Source organism: Scophthalmus maximus, chromosome 20 (assembly GCF_022379125.1).
Source record: "Scophthalmus maximus strain ysfricsl-2021 chromosome 20, ASM2237912v1, whole genome shotgun sequence".
NCBI classification, from domain to species: Eukaryota; Metazoa; Chordata; class Actinopteri; order Pleuronectiformes; family Scophthalmidae; genus Scophthalmus; species Scophthalmus maximus.
The window spans coordinates 9,671,868-9,693,494 of record NC_061534.1 but is presented as its reverse complement, the minus strand read 5'-3'; the positions used below and the strand labels follow the sequence as shown (position 1 = coordinate 9,693,494).

Sequence of the window (21,627 nt, the reverse complement as noted above, 5' to 3'; positions counted from 1 at the left end):
CATTTGTTGACTTGTGGTTGCTCATGATTATAATATACATCTTTTTTTTATTGAGACGATAAATTATGGACTTCTGCCATCCTGCCATTTGAGCATGACAGCTCCAACATCAAATGGTGTGAATACAGGGTGCAGAAGGAACAAACACAACTTAGCAGAGTGTAGAGAAAGATACGCCTTTAATTACACTGTGACGAAAGGTGTGAAAGCTTGTTTTCCAACATCTCTCTTACGTATTGCAACGTCCAAAGAGATCACGTCTAAGGCTTGAGCAATTACATCCTCCATTGTGAATAAGACTGAATGTAATATCCTCGTCTTTGAAGAGGTGCAATGTTTCCTGACTAGTTTGTTGAAGCAAATGAAAATAATGAATGACTGTCACCCTGCTGTTGTTCATCTGGTTAAACAGGAACATGTTTTGAAAATAGAAGGACATTTTGGCTGGTCCTCACTGTCTGACACACTTTCAAAGGGCTGCTGGATGGTTAAGACTTGGTTTTAGTGTTAGGGTTTGAATCGGGTTTAGGCCATGGTTAGGGTAAGGTTTGGGGTAAGGCATCTATGGTTAAGGTTAAGGGGCTAGGGCATGCAGTATACTAGTGAGTGTCCTCATTACAATAGGAGTTGTGTGTGTGTGTGTGTGTGTGTGTGTGTGTGTGTGTGTGTGTGTGTGTGTGTGTGTGTGTGTGTGTGTGTGTGTGTGTGTGTGTGTGTGTGTGCGTGCGTGCGTGCGTGCGTGCGTGCGTGTGTGTGTGTGCGTGTGTGAAAGTGCGTTAGTCCATTGGGGATTGTGAGGGACCAGATATGAAAAATGGTAAAAAATGTGTCCAACAAATGTTAAGGACTTTTAAATGAGTTCATTGTGCGTATCTAATGATTCTCTAGGATCTTTTGAGGGGAGCTAAGAGCTGTGCTCCTTTTGTGTGATGAAATGGTGGGAGTTAGAATATGAACAGAAGAAATGAAGTTCTATTTGGCCATCAGGGTCACATAAAACCCTCAAGCGGAAAAACAGCATTTCTATAGAAAGCCCAGTGGACAACAAAACTAGAAAAAAAAGTCAGTTTTTCAGGGACTGGGCAGCTCGAGGACACCGTGAATGAAAAGGAGCGGGTCGCTGAAGAGTAAAAGCCACTGAAGAGTCACTTGTTGTGGTGGGGCCGTCTAATGGCCATCACAACTGGAGGAAGTGGACTCTTAATTGACTGCAATGTGTTTTCCACAGATGGCCTATTAGGCCATGGCCATTCACCTGTTATCTGGCTTGCCAAGTGCACTGCTGCAGCCAAATGGTCTGCAGACTGGACAAAGGGGGCCGGGGCTGGCTTGACATAGCATTAGCGCAAACACAATCAGAAATCAATGACATTTTTATGCCGCTGTTCATCCTACAGTGCACCGCATGAGACGGCAAGGTTGTTCAGAAAAGCCCTCTACGGAGAACAAATGGATTGATTTAACACTCAAAAAAATCCGGCTTGTTGTTGTGATGGAACAGAAAGAAAGAAAAAAAGAAAAAAAATAATCTTTTGACTGAATATTGTCATGTAATTGAAATGCATTTTATATTCATACAATCGAACATATTTGACACTATATTTACAACAAGATGTCCGCAGCTTTAATTTACATTAATTGAGTCACACAAAGAGCTATTTCAACAGTCAAACAAAAAAGGCGCCACACGAATTTTGTCCAAACAAGTCCAGTGTTCGGAAATACTGCACAAGTTATTTTCGTGTGAAGAGAGGAGTGCACTTCAAAGATCATTTCAGTCGGTGCGCTTTAGTTACTTCACAAAACACACAGTTAAGGTGTTTTGGCGCGAACGCAGGTCTTCTCGCAGGAGCGACCGTCCACGTCTCCCGGTGCCTCAGACAACAGCGGAGGACCGCAGCCATTCTGTCACTCCAGATGACCCGCGAGAGTGCTCCACTTTGGCAGGGGCAGGGCCATGTGCTGTTTTGACATGTCCTCTCCCTCTGAAGTGGAGGCAGCTGGGGGCTGTAGCTTCACACTGCTTTGTAGAGGGTGGTAACGCTTGATGCTTTTTCTACACTTTAAAGAGAGAGGCAAGGGGACAAACAGAAACACACACACAGACACACACACACACACGCACGCGCGCGCACACAGTCATGGTAGTCTTCTGCCAGTGGTCATGTGGGGGTTGGTCAATGTGGTAGGTCCTATCGCTGCCTTATCCCTGAACTGCCGGCCAGGTCAGCAAGGGTTCATGGCTCGGCGAGAGCCGTGGGTGGTGCAGGTCAGGGTCATCACCGTCCAAAGTGAGAGCCACGATCCAGCAGTAAGAATATGGGAGTTTGAAGGACGGATTGTGCCTGATTTAATTTGATGTTAAAGAGGCATTGGACAACTTTTTGGCTTGAAATTTCAATTCAATTTAGGGCACAAAGGAATTGCGTCCATCCAAAACAAGGAAGAGATCAATAAGTAACTCAACCAGTGTACGTTTAGCTTCAAATTGGGATTTTTACTGTTGTTTTTTACTTTGAGTAGGCCATGATGCCCATGCTGCCACTACTTAACGTTAGGAGCCAGAAAACAAAGACGGAGCTTCACTTTACATACTTCTGTCTTTCACTCCGTTGTCTCCAAACTTCCTCGGGAGCTCTGAGGAAACGTACCTCCGTCCTTTTCGGTGTCTTGCTTACTGCAGCGTCTTCACGACAGGGACCAAACAACAATACCACCTGGAACCACTAGGGGCGTCTTTTGCCCCTTCAAACTCTAACCTGACAAGTCGGCAGGTCACGAAATCCATCACAGGACCAACCACTCATTGCTCATAATGACGGGCAATTTAGAGTCACCAATTAACCTAACTTACATTTAGACTGTGCCCAGAGGAAAAACAAGCAGGCGCATGGGGAAAGTGCGAGCTCCACACAGAAGGGCGCTAATCGGCAGGCGTGTTTGAACCCAGAACCATGTAACCATGAGCATGTGCTAACCACTGCACAACCACGCTGCCCATTGCAAAAATAAAAACATATTCTTTTTGTGCAAAAAAGCGATGAAACATTGTATTTAAAAAAAAGTAGTTACTGAGGATAATTTGAACCATCAAAAACAAAACTAATCTTCCCATCTTAACTCTGGGAGGATTTGTGGAAATATCACAGTAGAGGAAGTCAATTTTTTATTATTAGGTCATCCGTATTCATTCACAATTAGTGCTCTCAACTTCCCCCGGTGCTCCAAAGCTCGGCCTGCTGCAGCCGAGCAGATCCACGGCCATTTCCAGATGGCTCCAAGGAAATGCGCCGGCTCTTGGCGCAGCTTTCACTCAACGCAGAGAGCCATCGACAGCTTTTGTGCCTGCTGAAGCGACAGAACATCTGCCAACGCAGCACAGCAGCCTGTTTGAAAACATCTGATTTTGTCTAGGAGTGCCTTCCATCTCCAGCCTTTCTGCATTTGCATAAATAGTTTTTGTTAGAAGGGGGCCGCTTGCAAGGGGCACACAGAGTTTGCAATTTCCCTTCCTGTAAATCTCTCATTGCGGCGTATTACATCCTTCAAAACCGAGCGAGGACGCCACTTAACACTTTAGCCAATGTAAATAGAGAGAGATAAAAGCTCTGCGGACTTCAAAGCCGCCCCCGTGCACTCCTCTCTTACACACATCAAAACGCCCCGGAGAAAACGATCCGTCATTTATGTCGGATATAAAAGTTTGAAGGACATTAATCCCCTGATGACTGTAGGCCACAAGAAATCCAGGAACGACGAGGACCGAGGATGAGATTGCACTAATTTTGTGAATGAGGCGCATGCCGCTCAGCACAGCTAAACATGTTATTTGTTCTGATTATCGATGAACTGGAATCAGTGTAATCAGTGGCCTAATCAGAGTCTGCAGGTCAATAATCGTCTTGTCACATATTAGTTGGACAGATTTTAATATTACAATCACTTCAATCAGTTATGTTTGTTTGGCTTTCACTCCAAGTTTACCTGACAAAAAATACAAGGTCTTTTTTCACAGATTCTTCACTGTCTCATGGTGTTTTTTTTTTTTTTGTAAATTTCCACCTCCACTTTTAAATCTCCAAATGTTGTAGTTTTGAAGACCAGGAGCAAAAAAGCCTCTAGTGAAGATATTGCAGTTTTAAAATAGCGTCAATTTTTTTCTTCTTTTAAACATACGTGATGGAATTGTGTTATGTTTTCCCAGTAAAGGTGACCAAAAAATGTAATTCATGATACTGATAATAGACATATGGCAGTTTAAAAATCATGTTGTGTTTTTCAATACATGTACTGTGTCTTGCTGTTGTGCCGAGAGAGATCATTTGTTTGGATCCATGAGGCACCTACCACACGCAGACGATTCACATTTTCATGGGAAAACAATGTAGGAATTAATGTCACATATTAATTTGACCACCGAAAATAACTGAGCGGTTGTGTGGGTGGGACTTTGGGATTGGTCACATTTTCCACACACGTTTGATGGAAAGCTGACAGTCATTACTTTAAGCTTGTAACAGCTATTTATCATTGATCCTCTCATCGGTGACATATCAATGCTTTATGCTTTATTAATATGCTAAAACAAAAACACAACATATTGGCCCTCGGTAAAATAAAAAAAAAACAACAACGACATATTGCTGTTATGAACGAGTCTTTTTGGCTGATTCGTGAATCCGACAAGCCACTGGACACTTCAGCCCCTGCTCGGCATCATGATGAGGCCTATCAACGCCTCTGAGATGTAAAACGCGGCCTCTCCACACTCGCCGTTTCATCGTTTCATTAATGATTTGACCTGATTATTAAGAGGAGGCTCCAGTCTGCAGCTGAGGATTGGCCGAGACATGTTTGAAGCAGTTGTAAAACACCCAGCCACGGCACACCTGTGACTGAATCACGGTGAATTTTAATGTTACATCCGCCGATGGAAAAGTGCCACTCACACTGGTAATTATACACTCCTCTTTGTGTCGCCTAGCAACTGCAGTGTTTTATTTAGCAACAGCTTATTGTCTCCCTGTACTGTCTGTGTGGCTTTCTATTTAATTATTATTCGATAAAAATGCAACAGTACATTGACCTAATTTGCACGCAATATTTTTCCTAAGACAGCCACATTTCTGCAACACGCAACTTTTATGTGTGTGCTGTTAAAATGTGGAGAAACTGTGACGTTTAAGGACGGAAAAGCTGCAATTGAATCTTGCGCAGATGATAAAACAATCCATTACGCTTTGTCGCAGCAATTGACAGTGAAGGAAATCTTAAAAAATTTCTTTTTCATTTCTCATGCAATGTCCTCCATGCCCACAAGGGAGAGGTGTAAGTCAACGCATGAACTATAGATTTGCATAAAATAATTGTTTTTCACATACAAAAACTGTAAATTCAACACAACATTAATTTCATCACTTTTCAATCAACCTGTGGCTATTCAAATGGAATTGCTGGAGTAATCTTTGAACAAAACATTTAGTACACACTGATAAAACAAGTAAAGACATATACGGATGGAGAAATTAAAAGGTCAGAGTTTAGAGATAGAAGTAAAAAATGTATAGAAAATTATAATGAAGGCACTATTTAAAGATAATGATTAAAACTGAAGAGATTCCACAGAATAAATATCCTGAATTTTCTAGCAAACAACAGCGTCATGTAAGTAGCTCAGTGTCCTCCTCCAAATGTAGTGACACATACACTTAAACCGAATAAAAAAAAATATATATATATATCTATTTTAGTTTCTCTAAAGAGTAACTTGTTTTGAAAAATATAATTTTATTTGCATGAACAGTTTCTGGGGAAACCAATAAATTAAAGTGAGAAATTATTCCCTCCCATGTGCTTCTGACAGATCCTAATCATGTTTCAATGGATTAAAAAGAAAAAAGAAAAGAAACACTCGACCATTTCAGTGATTCTTGATAATATCTTAAGAGACCGCGTGAACATATTCCCAAATCACCAGCCTATAAACCCCCAGACTAAATATTAACTGTCTTCTTTCATAGGACTATTAAAAATAAAATAAGCGTAAACTGCTTTTACCATTCATATTAGTTTTGACCCGCATCTGATAGTGATTTTCATCCACTAACGCACCTATCAATAACGGTTAGAAACACTTGCTTTCTCTCCTTCCCTTGCTCGCTGTCCCCTCGACAGGACAGTGGGATGGAGGAAGTCAAGTGCCGTGTAAATAAAAATGTCCTGCCGGGGGGCACTCACTCCCGCAATCTCCTAGAAATTGTGTCGTAGCTCAGCCCGTCCATTCAAGTCACATTGGAGAACGGGCTCCAAATCAGAGGTAGAATCACAAAGCCTCTCGGTTACTAGGAGGATAGTGGAGTGAAGAACTCACAATGATGATCCATTTGCTCCCCTTGCATATTCCCGAGATCCGCCTCTTAGGGTGAGATAAATCGGCTTACTACCACGACATGAAACCAAAGAGCACAAGCACACGCTCCCCTCTCCGCACTTTCCCGCTCCCTTTTGTTGGTCACGCGGACGACTCACAATTGCATGTAAATCAACACTATTATGGCGGAGAAATTTGATGAAGCATTCTCGGGCCCAAATGTTGTGCCTTGTCCGCCTTGATGATCACAACAACTGACACGCTATCAAGGAACAGTGGGCTGCCTCGTGCCACGAGCCCTGTATATGTCCATTATCGGTACAATAACAATGACAACATTCATCTTTTTGAAACAAAGGTTTATTGGCTCTGCGTATGAATACGAGGAAAGGTAGCGGGCAGGAGTGATCCTCGCCTTGGCTGCCGCTGGAGCGGTTTTCTCCCTTTTTTTCCCCCGCCCCGTCTCTCTCCTGCTCTGCTCTCTCTCTGGTTCTAATTTAGTCGTCCTAATCATAAAAGCATCCGCGAGTTGCCGTCGCAGAGTAAACCAAGAGGTGAAACTGGCCCCTAAAAATTCCATTTTCACTCAAGTGGACCGACACAACAAGGAACATGCAGCAGACAGAGACAGACTCCTCAGCTGCCAGATCAAATGGCGGAGAGGTTGATGATTAGGGACAGACAACAAACAACCCTGCTCGTACTGTATGTGTTCTGTTGTGGTCGCCCCAGTAAGCACGAAAGAAGGCGAGGTACACTCTGACATGTGTGGATCCGCTCCGGGTGAACGCAGACCAGCTCGTCTTGCGAAACCCTCATCTTTTACACGCGCAGAAAAAACCCTGGCGTGCCAGATTGGTTCTAACCAGCGTATCAAAGGTTAGATTCTGTACGTTTGGAGCCCAGATACCTTTTGGGCCAAGGGGTCGAACGGATGCGGTCTATCTTCTCCTCTGCCGTTACATTTCCCATCTAAGCTGGCAGGCCCCTCTGACTGCATATAATTTGAGTCATCAGTCTCTATTTCTACGCAGCAGATGTTTCCCCATGTCAGCAGGCCCCCCCTGACAAAGCAAGATGGAGAACCCTCCTCTTTTTTTTTTTTTTAAAGTGTTGCTCGTGAGTCTCCCTTCTCTCCTTTCCTTCCCTCATGCCCCACACCAACGTACGGCGTCCCGCGGGACACGGTCCCAGGTCCAGTCTCGATGGTGGGAAAACATATTCTAATCAATGGCCGAGTTCGTGTGCTGAGCCCAAATGAAAAAGTGTGCCGGAGTGACACACCGGGGACATGAGGCAGTTAGTTATTGTATTTTTGCGGTTGGCTTGATGACTCATTTGTCTAGAAACATGGACTGGGATCCTGGAGCCCCTCTGAAAGCCCGGGCAAAGACACTAATGGTGGGTGATTAATAGGCAACTGGGGTAAATGACTGCCATGATACTGGTATCATCACTGATGTAATGTGATTGATTCTTCTGTATCATTTTTGTCATGTGGGTGAAAAGAAGAGCAAAATTGCACAGAAATTCTGACTGTATTTATTTATTTGTTCAAGATGTAATGATGCAATTTAGAAATGGAACACTGATAATTAATGTATATCGTGCGGAGTGAACTTATGTTAAATCGGCCTCCATGTGAAACCAACTTTTTAATATAAATCCATTAGACTTTCCAAAGAGGATTTATGAAGATTCCAAATTATTTTGATCAGTAATGATATTTATGGTCATGTATTTTGTGGGTTGATTCGGATATTGAGCAAAACTGCAAAAGAAAAAAAGAAAGAAAGCAAAAAAGAAAGAGATGTAGATCTGGTTTCTCTCTTAATTCTCTCAGACAATCAGAAGGGGGAATATTTAACAATGTAACTGCTTCATTTATCAGGACCTTTTTCTCTGCATCACGTTAAACTGCGTCAACAATTCAACATGAAATTGTGTTTATAAGAAGAATAAAAATAAACGTAGATACAGTTTAGAATGAAATTTAGAATAATCTTTTCATGGAGCAACATAGATTTTGTGAAATAGGCGAAATAATATACTCTACAGAAAATGTTCACTCTTGACAGCAGATTTACTATTTAAATCTGGTATTATTAATTTATTGTTCTACTCTGATGTCAAAGTCCACGACAGGAGACAGACTCGTGGACTCGTGGCTGATGTCTGAGGCTCTAATTATGGCCGACATGTTTTCGAGCTCCCCTCAGGAGCGACCTGCAGAAAGCGTTTCAAAGAAAAAACCATCTCCTCAAATGGTCCCATGTAATATTTCCTCCGCTCGTCGGCAAATGAGTCCGGGTGAAGGGAAATTGCAGGGGTCATTAGACCGCAGAAAGAAAAGAAGGGGGAAAAAAAGAAAGAGAAAGAAAGAAAGTGTCACAGTTTTCTTTGGGTTATTCTTTGAACCGAGCGAGCGGATGTTATTGTATCAATTTTACTTGATAGACCCAATTAGGCCATTAGGCTTCATTCTCCTGCCGAGGATTTTCTACTAAAGCCCGTTTTGATACCTGACATCAAAGTTGACTCTCCCAGAAACCTACTTCGGCTCTGACAAACTACATCCAGGCCACGTTAAAGTCGGAGGGGGGGGGGGGGGGTCTTTCACTTATTTATTGCGCAGGCCCTCTTTTATAATTGTTTAACAATCGAACCAATTGGGCGGATTAATACTTTTTGAGGATTATCAATGGGCTTCGCGCGGGGAGAACAGGAGTTATAGTCCGGCTTGTAAAACGAAAACTAAACAGAAAAAGGGATCTCACAAAGTGACACGGGCTGAGCATCAATCACTTGTGGGCAGTTTGGACTCCGCAGTGAAACCGCATGGACAGTAGCTTCCCACCACTGCATGGCGCTAGGCAACTGCGGCACACGTGGTGTGGTATATTGTATTCAAAATAATCATAATCATAATCATAATCATAATATCTATAATAATAATAATAATAATAATAATAATAATGCCACCAGACACTTTCTTGATATTGAGGCTGGATCATTTTTTTAAATGTGAAATTTTAGCGTAATCAAGAACTAACACCTTTAATGTCCCGTGTAATTCAACGTTTTTAAAAACTGTAACTCTACAGGGCATTATTTATATGCAGCGCGGAACTTTTTCGACGGTGGAATTCATATGAATACGTAAAAGTAAAAACCCTTTATCCCCACGTGTTGTTGGTCTGTGACGGGATTCGCTCGTCTTGGATTTATTCCTTTTTAAAATAGAAACTGTTCATTTGCACCCACGTTAATAGACGTGTGCATCTTCCCAGGCTAAATATGCGTCAAATGGATTTAAACCTATTGAAGAATGCGTTTAAAGTTGAACTGTTCGGGGATGACAAACCAGAATATAGGGCCTCTTTACTGACGCGTGCATGCGGCACATTACAGCAGGCTACTTCTGATATTATAAACTCATACATGCACGTTATTTGTCTTTCAAAATCATGTAAAATAATTTGGTGAATAATGCGTCAGTTACAAGATGAGTCCAATGCTCTCATTCACATAAAGTCAAATCACAAGGCACACTGTGAGTTTCAGCTCCCTACCTGGCGCTGCTGCGGCAGGCTGTGTATGGCTGGCGCGCACGCGCACGCACGCGCGCGCACACACACAAGGTTGCAGCTCAAGACACCAGGACGAAATGCGTAACACGACAACAACAACAACAACAACAACAACAACAGCAGCAGCAACGTGCTCCTCCGACTCGCGGCTGAAAGACAACAGGATCATCCCCAGCACACGGACGTCCCTTAATGCAAACACACCCGGTGTGTGTGTGTGTGTGTGTGTGTGTGTACGTTACAGTAGCCTGATGTCGCTCTCTCTCTCTCCTCCTGCCTCTGCTGCTCTCTTACTCAGAAAGCTGAATAGTGTGGATCAGAGAGTCACACAGACAGCTGGCCCGCTGACATCATGTGGAAGCCTCTCTCCTCCGTTTGACATGGTAACTGTCCCCGCGTGGACAGTGTGTGTGTGTGTGTGTGTGTGTGTGTGCGTGTGTGTGTGTGTGTGTGTGTGTGCAGCAGCAGCAGTGCGATCAGCAACACGTTGCCGAAGATTTCACGAGGCTCAGCGGCCGTAATTCCTGCAGCTTCAGCAACACAAATAATAACAGTGCCAGAGAAAACACTTGGAAAATACTTTTTCTGATAAATTGACAACTCGAGCAGAAGATTTGTGATAAAATGCAAAACCAAATGTCAAGGACATAATTCATACCAGACCATACAGTCTATAAATGGATTTGAACATATGTTACTGTCCATTGTTTAATATCTGTGATGTCCCATTACTGGACCTAAAATAATGTGTTGGACTCACATAATTGATGACAAGTTTATAATAAGATGGATAAATAAGTAACTGTTTAATTTTCAAAGAAATGCAATTGTAGCCACTTTATGTGCTGTAGAAAAAGGTCTAAAGCAGTTTATGTGTCTAATGTGTTTTTATTAAAAACGTGTTCAGCTATAGGTTCATTTATTGTTGTTGTTTTTTCACAGGGGAGTTATTTATTTTCATATCTGACCTAGAGTCAGTGTGTGTTTTGTTCTTGTTGACAAAAAAAAAGAACAAATGTAAAGCTGCTCTTTCCAGCAAATAATAAAATGTTTGGTAGAATAATTACTGTATGGACACTTTTACATTGAAAGTAATACAACACACTGTAAATGGAGACAGCATTTTGCTCTGAGATTATTTGTTTGTTTTAATTTGCAAGTTATGGCAGATGTTGCAGGGCAATTTTCATTGTCTAACAGGTGTATATTTTTCTATGCAGTCATACAATTTTGACTGCATTGAATTGAACTGAAGAGTATTATGAGTGCTGTTACAAACTCTCCTGTCTAAACATGCTCTGCTCTGTGATGGATGAATCACGTCCTAAACGATTACATACTCCGTTCAGGAGGAATCTCACGTTTCATTAAGTCTTTTCGCAGATAAATGTGTGTCATTGCAAAATGTATACGCGAACTGTCAGCGGCACGGACCCAGCGATGGCGAGAGTGCGATAAGTCGGGGGGCCAAAGCTGTGTGCAGATGAAACGACAGCCAGGGTGTCTCGTGTTCAGCTTGACAGAGAAGCGGCTATGCTCCTGTTGTTTTCAGGCTTTTGTCTGTGTTAACTGATGAACAAGGTGTTGAAATATCTGTGACAGGCAACACAGATACAGACACACACACACACACACACACACACACACACACACACACACACACACACACACACACACACACACACACATTCGTCACCATGGACATCTAAAAACAGAGTAACCCTGCACATATGCATTGTTACTCCTTTTTTATCAGCCACCCGTTTCCTCAAAAGGCTTTTACTTTTGCCAGGCTGCCATTGTAAATAAGATTCACTTATTTAATATGACTTACCTGGTTAAATAAATGCTAAAAAACGTTACGTGTTTGCAACCAGATATAAAATGCACAAACAAATGCAATACTTTGCAGTTACCATACATGTTACTACTACATAAGAAAAAAACATACTGTACGTGTACAAATATTTAATTCACAAGCGCATGAAAACACACCAAAAAATTGCCAGGACTAATTCATCTGTCAACCTCTCGATGTCTCTCCTCTTATCTGACCCACAGATCAACCCACGCATCCTCAGTCCTCCATAAAGAACTTTTTCATTTTTCCTCCTCTGTGGTTCTTTTCTCCAATCTGCTGGGTAGAAGAGCCCGAGTCCCAAAACAAGACAACATCCTTGTTCCGGACCGTCTGTCAGTCAGGAGAAAAAAGAAAAGCTCTCCTTGTTCTGTCCATTCTGCTCATATCATCACCCGACAACACCCCCCGTGCACTCCCCCCACAACTTCCACTCCCAAAAAGCGTCTCCAAATCTGATTATTCTTGTGTTTCATCAGGTTGAGAGATTTGGCCGATGGCGTATTGGCATTTGACTTCTGATTTATCCGCTCTCCCCTCTCTCTCAGCTGCAAATGGAGCTCTGCAGCTGGCAGCAATCGCATGAGTAGTATCCGCTTCATTAAATCCTATGCAGAGTATATTGAAGTTTTTCCATCTTGCCAATTTGTTTAGGTGCCGCCGATAAATTTCACCACTCTTTGGTACAGTTGTCATGGCTTTATTGAACTGTTTTGTTAAAAAGGAGTAAACTGAATTATCCCTAATGGCATTCTCTCTGCAAAACACCCACATGGAGGAGACAACTCTGTAGCCGCCTGGTATTTGACATTCAAATGTCGTTGTATGTGAACTAAAGGGCTTTAATAACTTTGCTGCGTCACTGTGCGCGACAGTAAATGGCTGCATTGATCCTGCTTTAGGGACATTATTTTTCTCTCTCACCACCGCCTCCCCCTTTCTTCCCTGTGACAGTGAAAGCCGTCGACGGAAGGTTTTCCTCCATGCTGACACCACGGCCACCCTGCCTGGATGCCATCTCAGGGCCACACCTCCACACCACTTCCGTCAGCTGCCGAGAGCAGTGGATGAGTTCTCGGAAGATTAGAAACAGATCGCCTGTGACAGCCAAATGGAAAGTCTTAGACACACTTGAAGAGACGGGGCCACAACAGAAGAAAAGGAAGGAAAAACAACGAAATGAGAAAAGAGGTTCCACTCCTCGTGGAGTTTAAGAATATAATTTCTTTCACAGGGCAGAGGGGCTCTCACTGCAGCCCCGTCTCAGAAGAATCCAAACACTGACGCTTGAATTAAAGTTGATGTGTTGAGCGTATCCTCAAACTGTTCCCTGACAACAGCAAATCAAAAAAAGGCTGAAATATCTCAACATATTTCATCTGCTCTCCTGAAAATTGAAGCATTATATTTAAAGGTTTCAACTCACAGCACCTGATCAAGGTCGGGGAAGAACTGTGGTTGTTGTTGAAATCAAGGAAAAAAATTGTAATGCTGTGGATTCATCAACAAAACGCTGCACTTTGCCGCGGGACATCACTGTAGCTTCTCTGGACGAAACAACGATATTTTCCAAAACCTGACCAAGTCGCCTTCAGGATTGACAAATAAATGACATCCTGCCAAAAGGTGCGTGCCTCACACAAACACCAATCTCCGAGGTCAAAGGGTTTCGCTTTGGACACTCAACCAACCAAAGTGTAAAAAGATGTGGAGCAACATCAAGGCAACAATTACAAATCCTCCTAAACAAATCACGTTATGAAATATTTTCTATACAGATAAGGTTTCTTATTCTGCGGAGCGGGGCACTGTGCGGCACTGTGCGTGGCGGTAAGAGAACGCGTGACCCCGTGAGTGAACATCCTGTGCAGATTCACATTTGCTGCCGCGCTGCCCGAGAAGATTCAACACCCTCTCATTACTTTACACTTCAGCATGCACTTCCTCCAGTTTGCTTTCCCCAGCAAAGCAACGGGCTTTCATGTGACACTCTGCCTTCTCCCCTCGTCTTTCATGAGAACACACGCGGACCCTCACCGCCCTCCATCAGCAGCCCCACTGATCAAAGACGCCGACGTTACGACTAAATTTAGATCAAGCACCTGCCACTACTGCGGCCAAAGTGTGCATGCATTATGTTTGTTTCTTGGTTTGTACGTGCGCAAGTGCATGCGGGTGCGTTCGCTACTAGTTTGTCTGTGTGTGTGTGTGTGTGTGTGTGTGTGTCTGTCAACTGTGTGTTTCCTAGTGTCCATTAGTGTTTTTACATTCGCACAGTTAACACATACGCACAGGAATTGTGTTTTCAGTTTGGCCCAAATTGCATCCTGTCATTGTTGCAGCAGCCGAAGCCGTGACACACGGCATCAGGGAGGAGCCGCTTGATTTCAACGCAATCCAATTTGTCTTTGTATTTGTGTAACTACGCCTACATTTTTATATATAGTATATATATATATATATACTATATATAAAAATATAAATGAACCACAAAAGTGAGAAACTTTTTAGGCAAAGGTCCTTGGCCTCCATTTGCTACTGCTCAGTGTTCAGGTTGCCTGGGCAGCCAGCAAAAAAAACAACAATTCAAGGATCCCCAATAACCCCCAACCCCCCCTCCCCTAAAATGGCCATTGTGCAGTCACAAAGTGTGCAAGCAATTGGTTGTCCTTTCACATTTAAAGATGAATTGGCCATTTTCTGGATGTCCATGGGTTTTATCATGGCTGCACCACTTCAGTGGACAGATTCCCCCTTCATGCACTAATTGATTTGTTCTTTCCTGATGACTCTGGAGAACCTTCAAACAGCTGAGCCCAGCAGAGACAAGTCTGATGAGGGAACCGGAGGACAGGTAGCAGACCTGTGGGTTATTTTTTCGGCAAGAACACAATGTGTATACACTTGTTTAGTTATCTCTTGATAATAGGAAATTAAACATTTCAGTACCGTTGATATTGTTTATTTCTGTCATTGTATATCTATTACTTTTGCTGACAGTCACATTGTCATATTTGATTCAATGCACTGTAACCGCTCTCAGTTTTGCATGGAAAAAAGGAGGTTGCAGGGTTAAAATAAGTGAAATATTGTTGTAATGTGATGAATGAATTACGATTAATTTATGGTTAAAGCTTTGACTTACTATGTTTCCATGGTACTTGGTAAAAAAGTGAATGTTTATTGCGAATGTGTGGCTGGACACAAACTCTGGAGCCCCGCATGAACGACTTTCTGCCTCACTACACACAGGTCACATCACTTTCTGTATGTGCACTGTACGTTGGCATTGAATGTAACTTGTAAATCGTGGTGATAACTTGTATCGTGGCAATGCTGCTTGGGAAACATGACCCGGTGCATGGGGGCACTATGCCATCAACATTTTTTTTGCACTGCATATATTCATTTTTTGTTTTCATCACTACAAACTAGTGGAGATAATCTCCACCGCTACTGTTACCATTAGCATGATTGTATATTGCTCTTTGTTGCTCCTCCTACTAAGTGGCACAGCAGGAACTGAGAGTCAAGAAGAGTAGAGTGAAAGTGAGCATACAGGAGGCTAAAAGCATTTTTCTCTTTTTTTACCCCCCCTCCCCCCACACTTCTTGTCGTCCTACTTCAGGCCTTGCGGAGATAATGAGGGCCTTGGCTTTGTAAACATTATTTCTGGCATATTGCAGCTGCCATCAGCTTATTTATGGCCCGCATTTTAATAATCTGAGAGCTAATATGCTTGAGAAAGAAGGGAAACGCAGGGTGAAGCTTGAGTACGGCCGAACATTGGTTTCCGACCCTCAGCAAGGAGGCCACTCAACAGGAACATCAAACGCTCGCTCTCTTGTGCCTGGCCCACATTAATTGCACATCTATTGTTCCCACATAGGTCCTCGGGAAGCCGAAAGAAGGAGAAAATGGGCAGGGAAAGGAGAGAGAGAGGGAGATGAATAATATCAGACAAAGGTTTTGATGCCTTCCATAGCCTGTATACCCATCACTCACCTTAATGACAATGGGGAACAGACGTGTCCTACAACATATGCACAGGGAGCTCCAACAACTGGGATTGACCCTTGCAGTTCTGCAAACTTTGAAAAATCTCCGGATGCAATTCTGCAGACATTTTCCAGAGTTCATGTCTGAAAACAGCTTGTGTTGGCCCTGTGATAGACTGGTGTACTGTCCGGGTTGTAGCTCTCACCCAATTTCTGATGGATGGAAGGATCTGGCTATTGAATTACTATTTATTGTCTGCATGATATCATTTGCATTAAAATCTATATGTTTAATGTTTTGTTAGCACAATCAGGGCGGTGGGTTTTGGTTAAATAAAGCACATAATGAAGAGTTTGAAAAACATCTAGGTTGAGATGAAATTACTGTTTCGTGAAGGTTAGGAAAACTTTGTTGCCATGGTGCCAATAAATAAACCACCAGGTCACTTGGTTTGGGAACATTCATGGTCTTGGTTATACACCAACTTGGCTGTCAGTTGGAAATTGGAAACAAACAGAAGTCAATTTTTTTCCGCCCACTCATCTGCCGAGAGTGTTTTGTTTGTGGGCATTTGCCGAAACGACTGAGGCCGTCATTGTTTCTGAGACGACAGTCTTGCACCATGTGAGTATTTGCCTAAGCAGATACTGAATTACAGAAGACTAGTTCATAATCACATTCAAAGAAGAACTTTGCCTGGCTGCGCAAAAATAACATCGAAACACCAATGAAATAAAGCACATCATAGCAACTTGACCACGAGTCAAACTTTTTTTGCTTATTTTCGCTCAACAGGTGCATATGAAATATAATTTCTCTTCAGAGCAAGTACAAAAAGGAAAAAATGCACACTCGAGGGGAATTCACTGCTGCTCTGCCTGAAGAGCATGAGGTGCAAAAAAACCCCAAACTTCCCAGCAAAAAGACAAGCCAGTAAATATACAGCCGCCTGTCTCATATTCTGCCACGCAGGCTGAGAACGACCTACCTAACAGGCAGTCGGCAGCGGGACCAAGGTGACTGCAAGTTTAAAGGGCAGGGTTCAGGAAAGTAACCGACCCCGTCCTGCCCCACACACTCCCTAGCTGTCCATATTTACGAGGTGTAATTTTTATGTGAGCGCCAGGCAACAACAGGTTTAAGAGGGCCAGGGTAACCTTCCTGGGGCCCGGGGTGACCTACAACCCGGCTACAATAGTTTCCCTGGGCCACAATTAGGACCAGGGCTTCGCTGAGTCACCCCGGCGTCATGCTTCCATGGAGCCTCAATCTGGCCACAGCCCGCTAACTGGCTCTGGAACAGTCATGTCGCTCCCTTCTCACCAGGCGAGCGAACAGTTCCTAAAATAAACTATGACTAGCTTCGGACACCTAGTTGGACAAGAAGAGCAATTAGGAAAAGGACAAAAACATTTTGAGTGTAGTTTCCAGGGAGGTGAGAAAAAAACTTGAATCTATCTTTACTTTCTTGCCATTTCCTTTGACTCCTTCCTCCCGCCCCTCTTTCTCCTTTGCCTTACTGCCCTTTTTCTCTTTTTTTAATTTGTTCTCTGGCTCGGTGAGCTATGACAGTTGCTGCGATGCCCAGCGACACAGTGAATATGCAGCGGGGGCTCACTGGGTCTGGCCACACAGACTTGTCACCACCATTCAGCTTCAAACCCCAAACTACCAATTAACTCCTGAGCCTACCCCCACCTGCCCGAAGGCACAGTGACCTGCCCCCCCTTCGGTCTGCTCCATTCCACACAACACAGACCCCCACCGCCTCTCAGCCCTCGCTGCGTACTATATAAACATGCCCCATGAGATGCCCCGTGACTCCGTGACATACAGATGCTTAGAGATATTCTTCCCCATCTGTGTGTGTCCGTCCGTCTGTCAGACCCCTGAACTTTGCAAAAGAGGATAAAGTCAATTTGTCCGTGTTTGTTCCAGGCAGAGCCCAGTTGTGGCTACAACAAATTCTCGTTTGGAGGCAACATAAAATAAACCCACTGGCTCTGGCACCGAGATAAACCTGATAAATTGTGCCTTACAGCTAAATTAACAAATTTCAAAGGTCCTCAGTTGAACTTTTGTGTGAAATAATAGATGAATAGATGGATAAATAAATACTTGTCTCCCTTTTCTGTCCTGTATTGGTAACCGAGAAATTAATTCCCGGGGGTAATGAGCCTGCATGCTCCTCTAAAAAAACTTAAACATTTGAAATAAGTCAAAAATTGCTCAAAGTACTGCGACATATCTGGTAAAGAGCTGTGCTGCAGTCATCTAATTACACCAGTGAAATATTGGATCAGTGCGAGCAGTTGCTTATCAAAAGCACAGAAACACAAACAACTGCTCATGTCTACTTAACAGAATCTTCTTTAGGCTCTATAACATAATGTAGTTCTGTTGTTTTTACAGGTGGATTTCACTTGATAATCAAATTCTATATACCATAACTCCTTACTCATACCTCCGTAAGCAATAGAGCAGAAACAACAGCTAAATCAGTTTAATGTTTCTGTTACCTGTCAGTTACATGGTTGCTCTCCTTCTCTGCAGACTCCGGCTCTGTGTTTCTGTCCTTGGTTTCTTCCTTTGCTTTTCTCCTCTCTTCCTTATCTGGAAATCCTGAAAATTGCAGGCAAAAAAAAAATGTACTCAAACAGCAACTAACATCTAAAAATGTAAAATTGTGAAAATGGTAATCGAAATTAGTAATATATGAGTATTTTTTTTGTAAAGTAAAGATATTCATTAGCTGCACCGCTTATCATTTGAGGACATCCGTTTTATGTTCTAATAATATGAGTCAATCACTTTCACTGAGTAATATACTGTAGACCTACTTTGAATTTCCACTCGCTGCGAGTTAGCTGTGGCTCTCTACACAGTTTCTGTGAAATCATCAGCCTTGACTGGCCGGGAGGAGACTGTTTGACCTAAAGTATCATGAACAAACAGCTCATCCTGCCGGTCCGCGGGGCTCGGCCCCTTCCCTGTCCCGCGGGGGACATTCTGCATTAGCATGGACACGTCACTTGGCGGAAGATGACACACTCTCGTGGCTGCGGAGTAGTGGCCAGAGCTCCGCTATTCCTCCGTCCCCCGTCGCCCCAAAAGGTCATCCCCGCAGCACTCAGCAATGCCTTTCACCTTCTGTGTGGCCCTAATGACAGGATCACTGCGCTCGCAGGAATGCCTCCTCGCTGTGTCACGCCGGGACCTCCTCATGTTCTGATAGCTGTTTATCACAAAATCAGAAAAGCACGACTGATTGTTGCTGCCTGTTGTGCAGAGCGGGTACAGACCTTGTGTAATTGCAAGTGTGCGCATCCTCAGTTTCCGTTTACTGGCCAGCATCTGTTGGAGGACAACGGCTAGTGAAACTTGTGTAAACAGGTATTGATGAGTCCTCGGGAGAGTGAAGCGCTCTCGGCATCATCCATTATCCGGGCCTGCAGTACCCGCACCTGTTTGTCCTGTTACGTGGGACTCTGCTTTTTACGTCACTGCCCATTGCTTGTGCTCGCTCTGTGGTTCTCTTTCTCTCTCCCTCTTATCTACCTGTCTCTCTTCAGGAGCGGAGCGGCACCTGAAATCCTGCTGCAGTCCGATTAGGAGGCGGTGGTCGGAGGAGCAGTAAAAAGGGTATAATTGCCGAACAGCCGCAGGCATCTCTTCACTGGGAGTTGCCCCCCTCGTTCTGTCCTCAATTTAGCTCTTTATGTTCCCCCAGCGTGAGTTTAGAGTGTTGGGTTTGTTGTTTTAGTTTGTTCTTTTACTTCTGGGCTGGGGATCTCCAGTGGTCCAGTTATCGGTTTTCTTTGCTCGATAATTAGGCTTTATTTAGGTAGTTAGGAGGACGAGTTGAGTGAGACGGCCCACTGCGTGGCTGGCAAAGTGTTCCTTCTGGCTGAGATCTCCAACCCATTTTGTTTTCCTAATTTACCTCTGATTATGATTGTTGATAGGTTCAGAGAAAAATTACAATAGCTCTTTTCATGGCACATTCGGAGTCCTGGCGTCCTTCTTAATACGTTCCGGTCTCTAACATAGTTTTTTTTTAGTTTATTTAAGGAGGCCGTAACAGTACTCACTCACCAGACAAAGAAACGAGGGACAGGAGATGCTAACAGATTGTAAACAGATCACTTAAAATCAAGTTTCTGCCACAAATGTACATTTTTTTGCCTCGTTATGATTCAGGTATGTGACAGGATTTATTGTTCCCTTTACTCTGACACTAAGGGCGACTTTTTTTCTCTGCCTGATTATTTATTGCCTTTTATCTTCCCCACAAATGTGTCCATGTGATTCATAGGAGGCATGCGTTGGGTCAGTTGTTCACAGTGCAATTGTGAGATGAGATTTGTTTAGCTTTGTGGTGTAAGGGCCCTCGCAGTCCGCTACACTGCACTGTTTCCCGTGACACATCAGTCATCTAAAAGCGGTAAGTGCAGTTGGCATTAACCTCTCAGTGGGATGCGGTAAGATTATCAGAGCACAGTCAAGAGCACACACTTGCCCCTTTTGCTCTGAAAAGACTTATTTTAGGAAGACCAAGGTCACGGTAATCTCAGCCGCGGAGCGTCCACCGTTTGCCATCTGTGGGAGTTGAACCGGAGGAAGGTGACGAGGCATTTTATCAAACTTGGACACCTCTGCTGATAGCACAACAATGGAATCCAGGCCTCTCCTCCCATCTGTGGACACATGATATCAAGAGCGTGAGCTTTCACTTCACGCATATCCCCTCATCTCCCGCTGCAGTTCCACAAATCACAGGTCAGCTCTCCAGCAATCACCGAGGGGGTCACAGGGCACCTCCTCACGCTTGTCAGTCACAGCAGTGTCCAATTTGAAGGTCCTGGACTGCCTGAGCACTTTGGTCCAGGTCGAGAGAGTGAGAAAACAAAACAAACAGTGGCTAAAAGGGGAAACAGGAAGTTAGATACAATAGAGGGGACCTTTGATCCACGATGAGGGGGAAGACTTCCCCTCCGGGTGCAAACTATTAATGTGAAAGTGACTCTGCCCATTACACATTTTTTTTACAGCAAATAATGGGCCTAAAATTAGCACACAATGGCAGGCGGGCGGGCGACACTTGCACCCAGCCATGCGCAGGAAGGGAGCGGGAGGTAATTGTATAAAAATGAGTGATTTGTTGGGGCCGGGGTTGGTTAGGAGCGCCGGCCGGTCGGCATCTGAGGGCAAAGGAGGAAAATGAAGACAGAAGTTGAGATGACAGACGTAGCTGATCGGGCTGTTCTCACAGCGCCTGCATGCCGCTGCAGCTGCGTCAAGTCAGTATAGGGTGTGTAAATCTGTTGCCGCTTAAAGTGGGTGTTTGTGAACCCCTTCTTTCTGTTTCTAATGTATTATAAGTTCAGTACATATGAGGCCTAAGTAAGGGATCATGCTCACAGCAACATTATGAGATAAATGAATTTATAGAATATAGTGCCTTGGAGAAGATAGATATTGGATCATGGTTCATTCTCCAGCCATTCCATGCTTGATTATGCTGCCCATTGTTTTTTTTTCGTCTATTTTAAGAAAAATGCAGAACATCCAGGTGACTGAATGAATAATAAGTGGAAACTGATAAAAGTTTGAGTTTGGCAAAAGCTTACGTGTCTGAGAGACTAAACACTGTAATAGTCAGGAGACCTCCATTATATTCAGCTAGTATTCAGGGAAAATATGCTCACCTCTCGTACACGGCAGTCGGTAACAAGAACCAAGCCACCGCCGAGATCTTGTCTGATTGAAAAGGCTGTTCCTCTAACAAACACAACAATTACAGAACCCTG

General features: G+C 43.6%; 1 long non-coding RNA gene across 1 annotated transcript; it reads right to left on the bottom strand.

The window, feature by feature from the left end:
• Positions 1 to 172: 172 nt before the first annotated feature.
• Positions 173 to 19,024, bottom strand: LOC118285511. The gene is made up of 3 exons (XR_004785116.2): positions 18,658 to 19,024; positions 18,337 to 18,439; positions 173 to 2,061 (listed from the first exon to the last, which is right to left on the bottom strand). It is a non-coding gene; the product is annotated as an uncharacterized LOC118285511 (long non-coding RNA).
• Between the last annotated feature and the right edge of the window lie 2,603 nt (positions 19,025 to 21,627).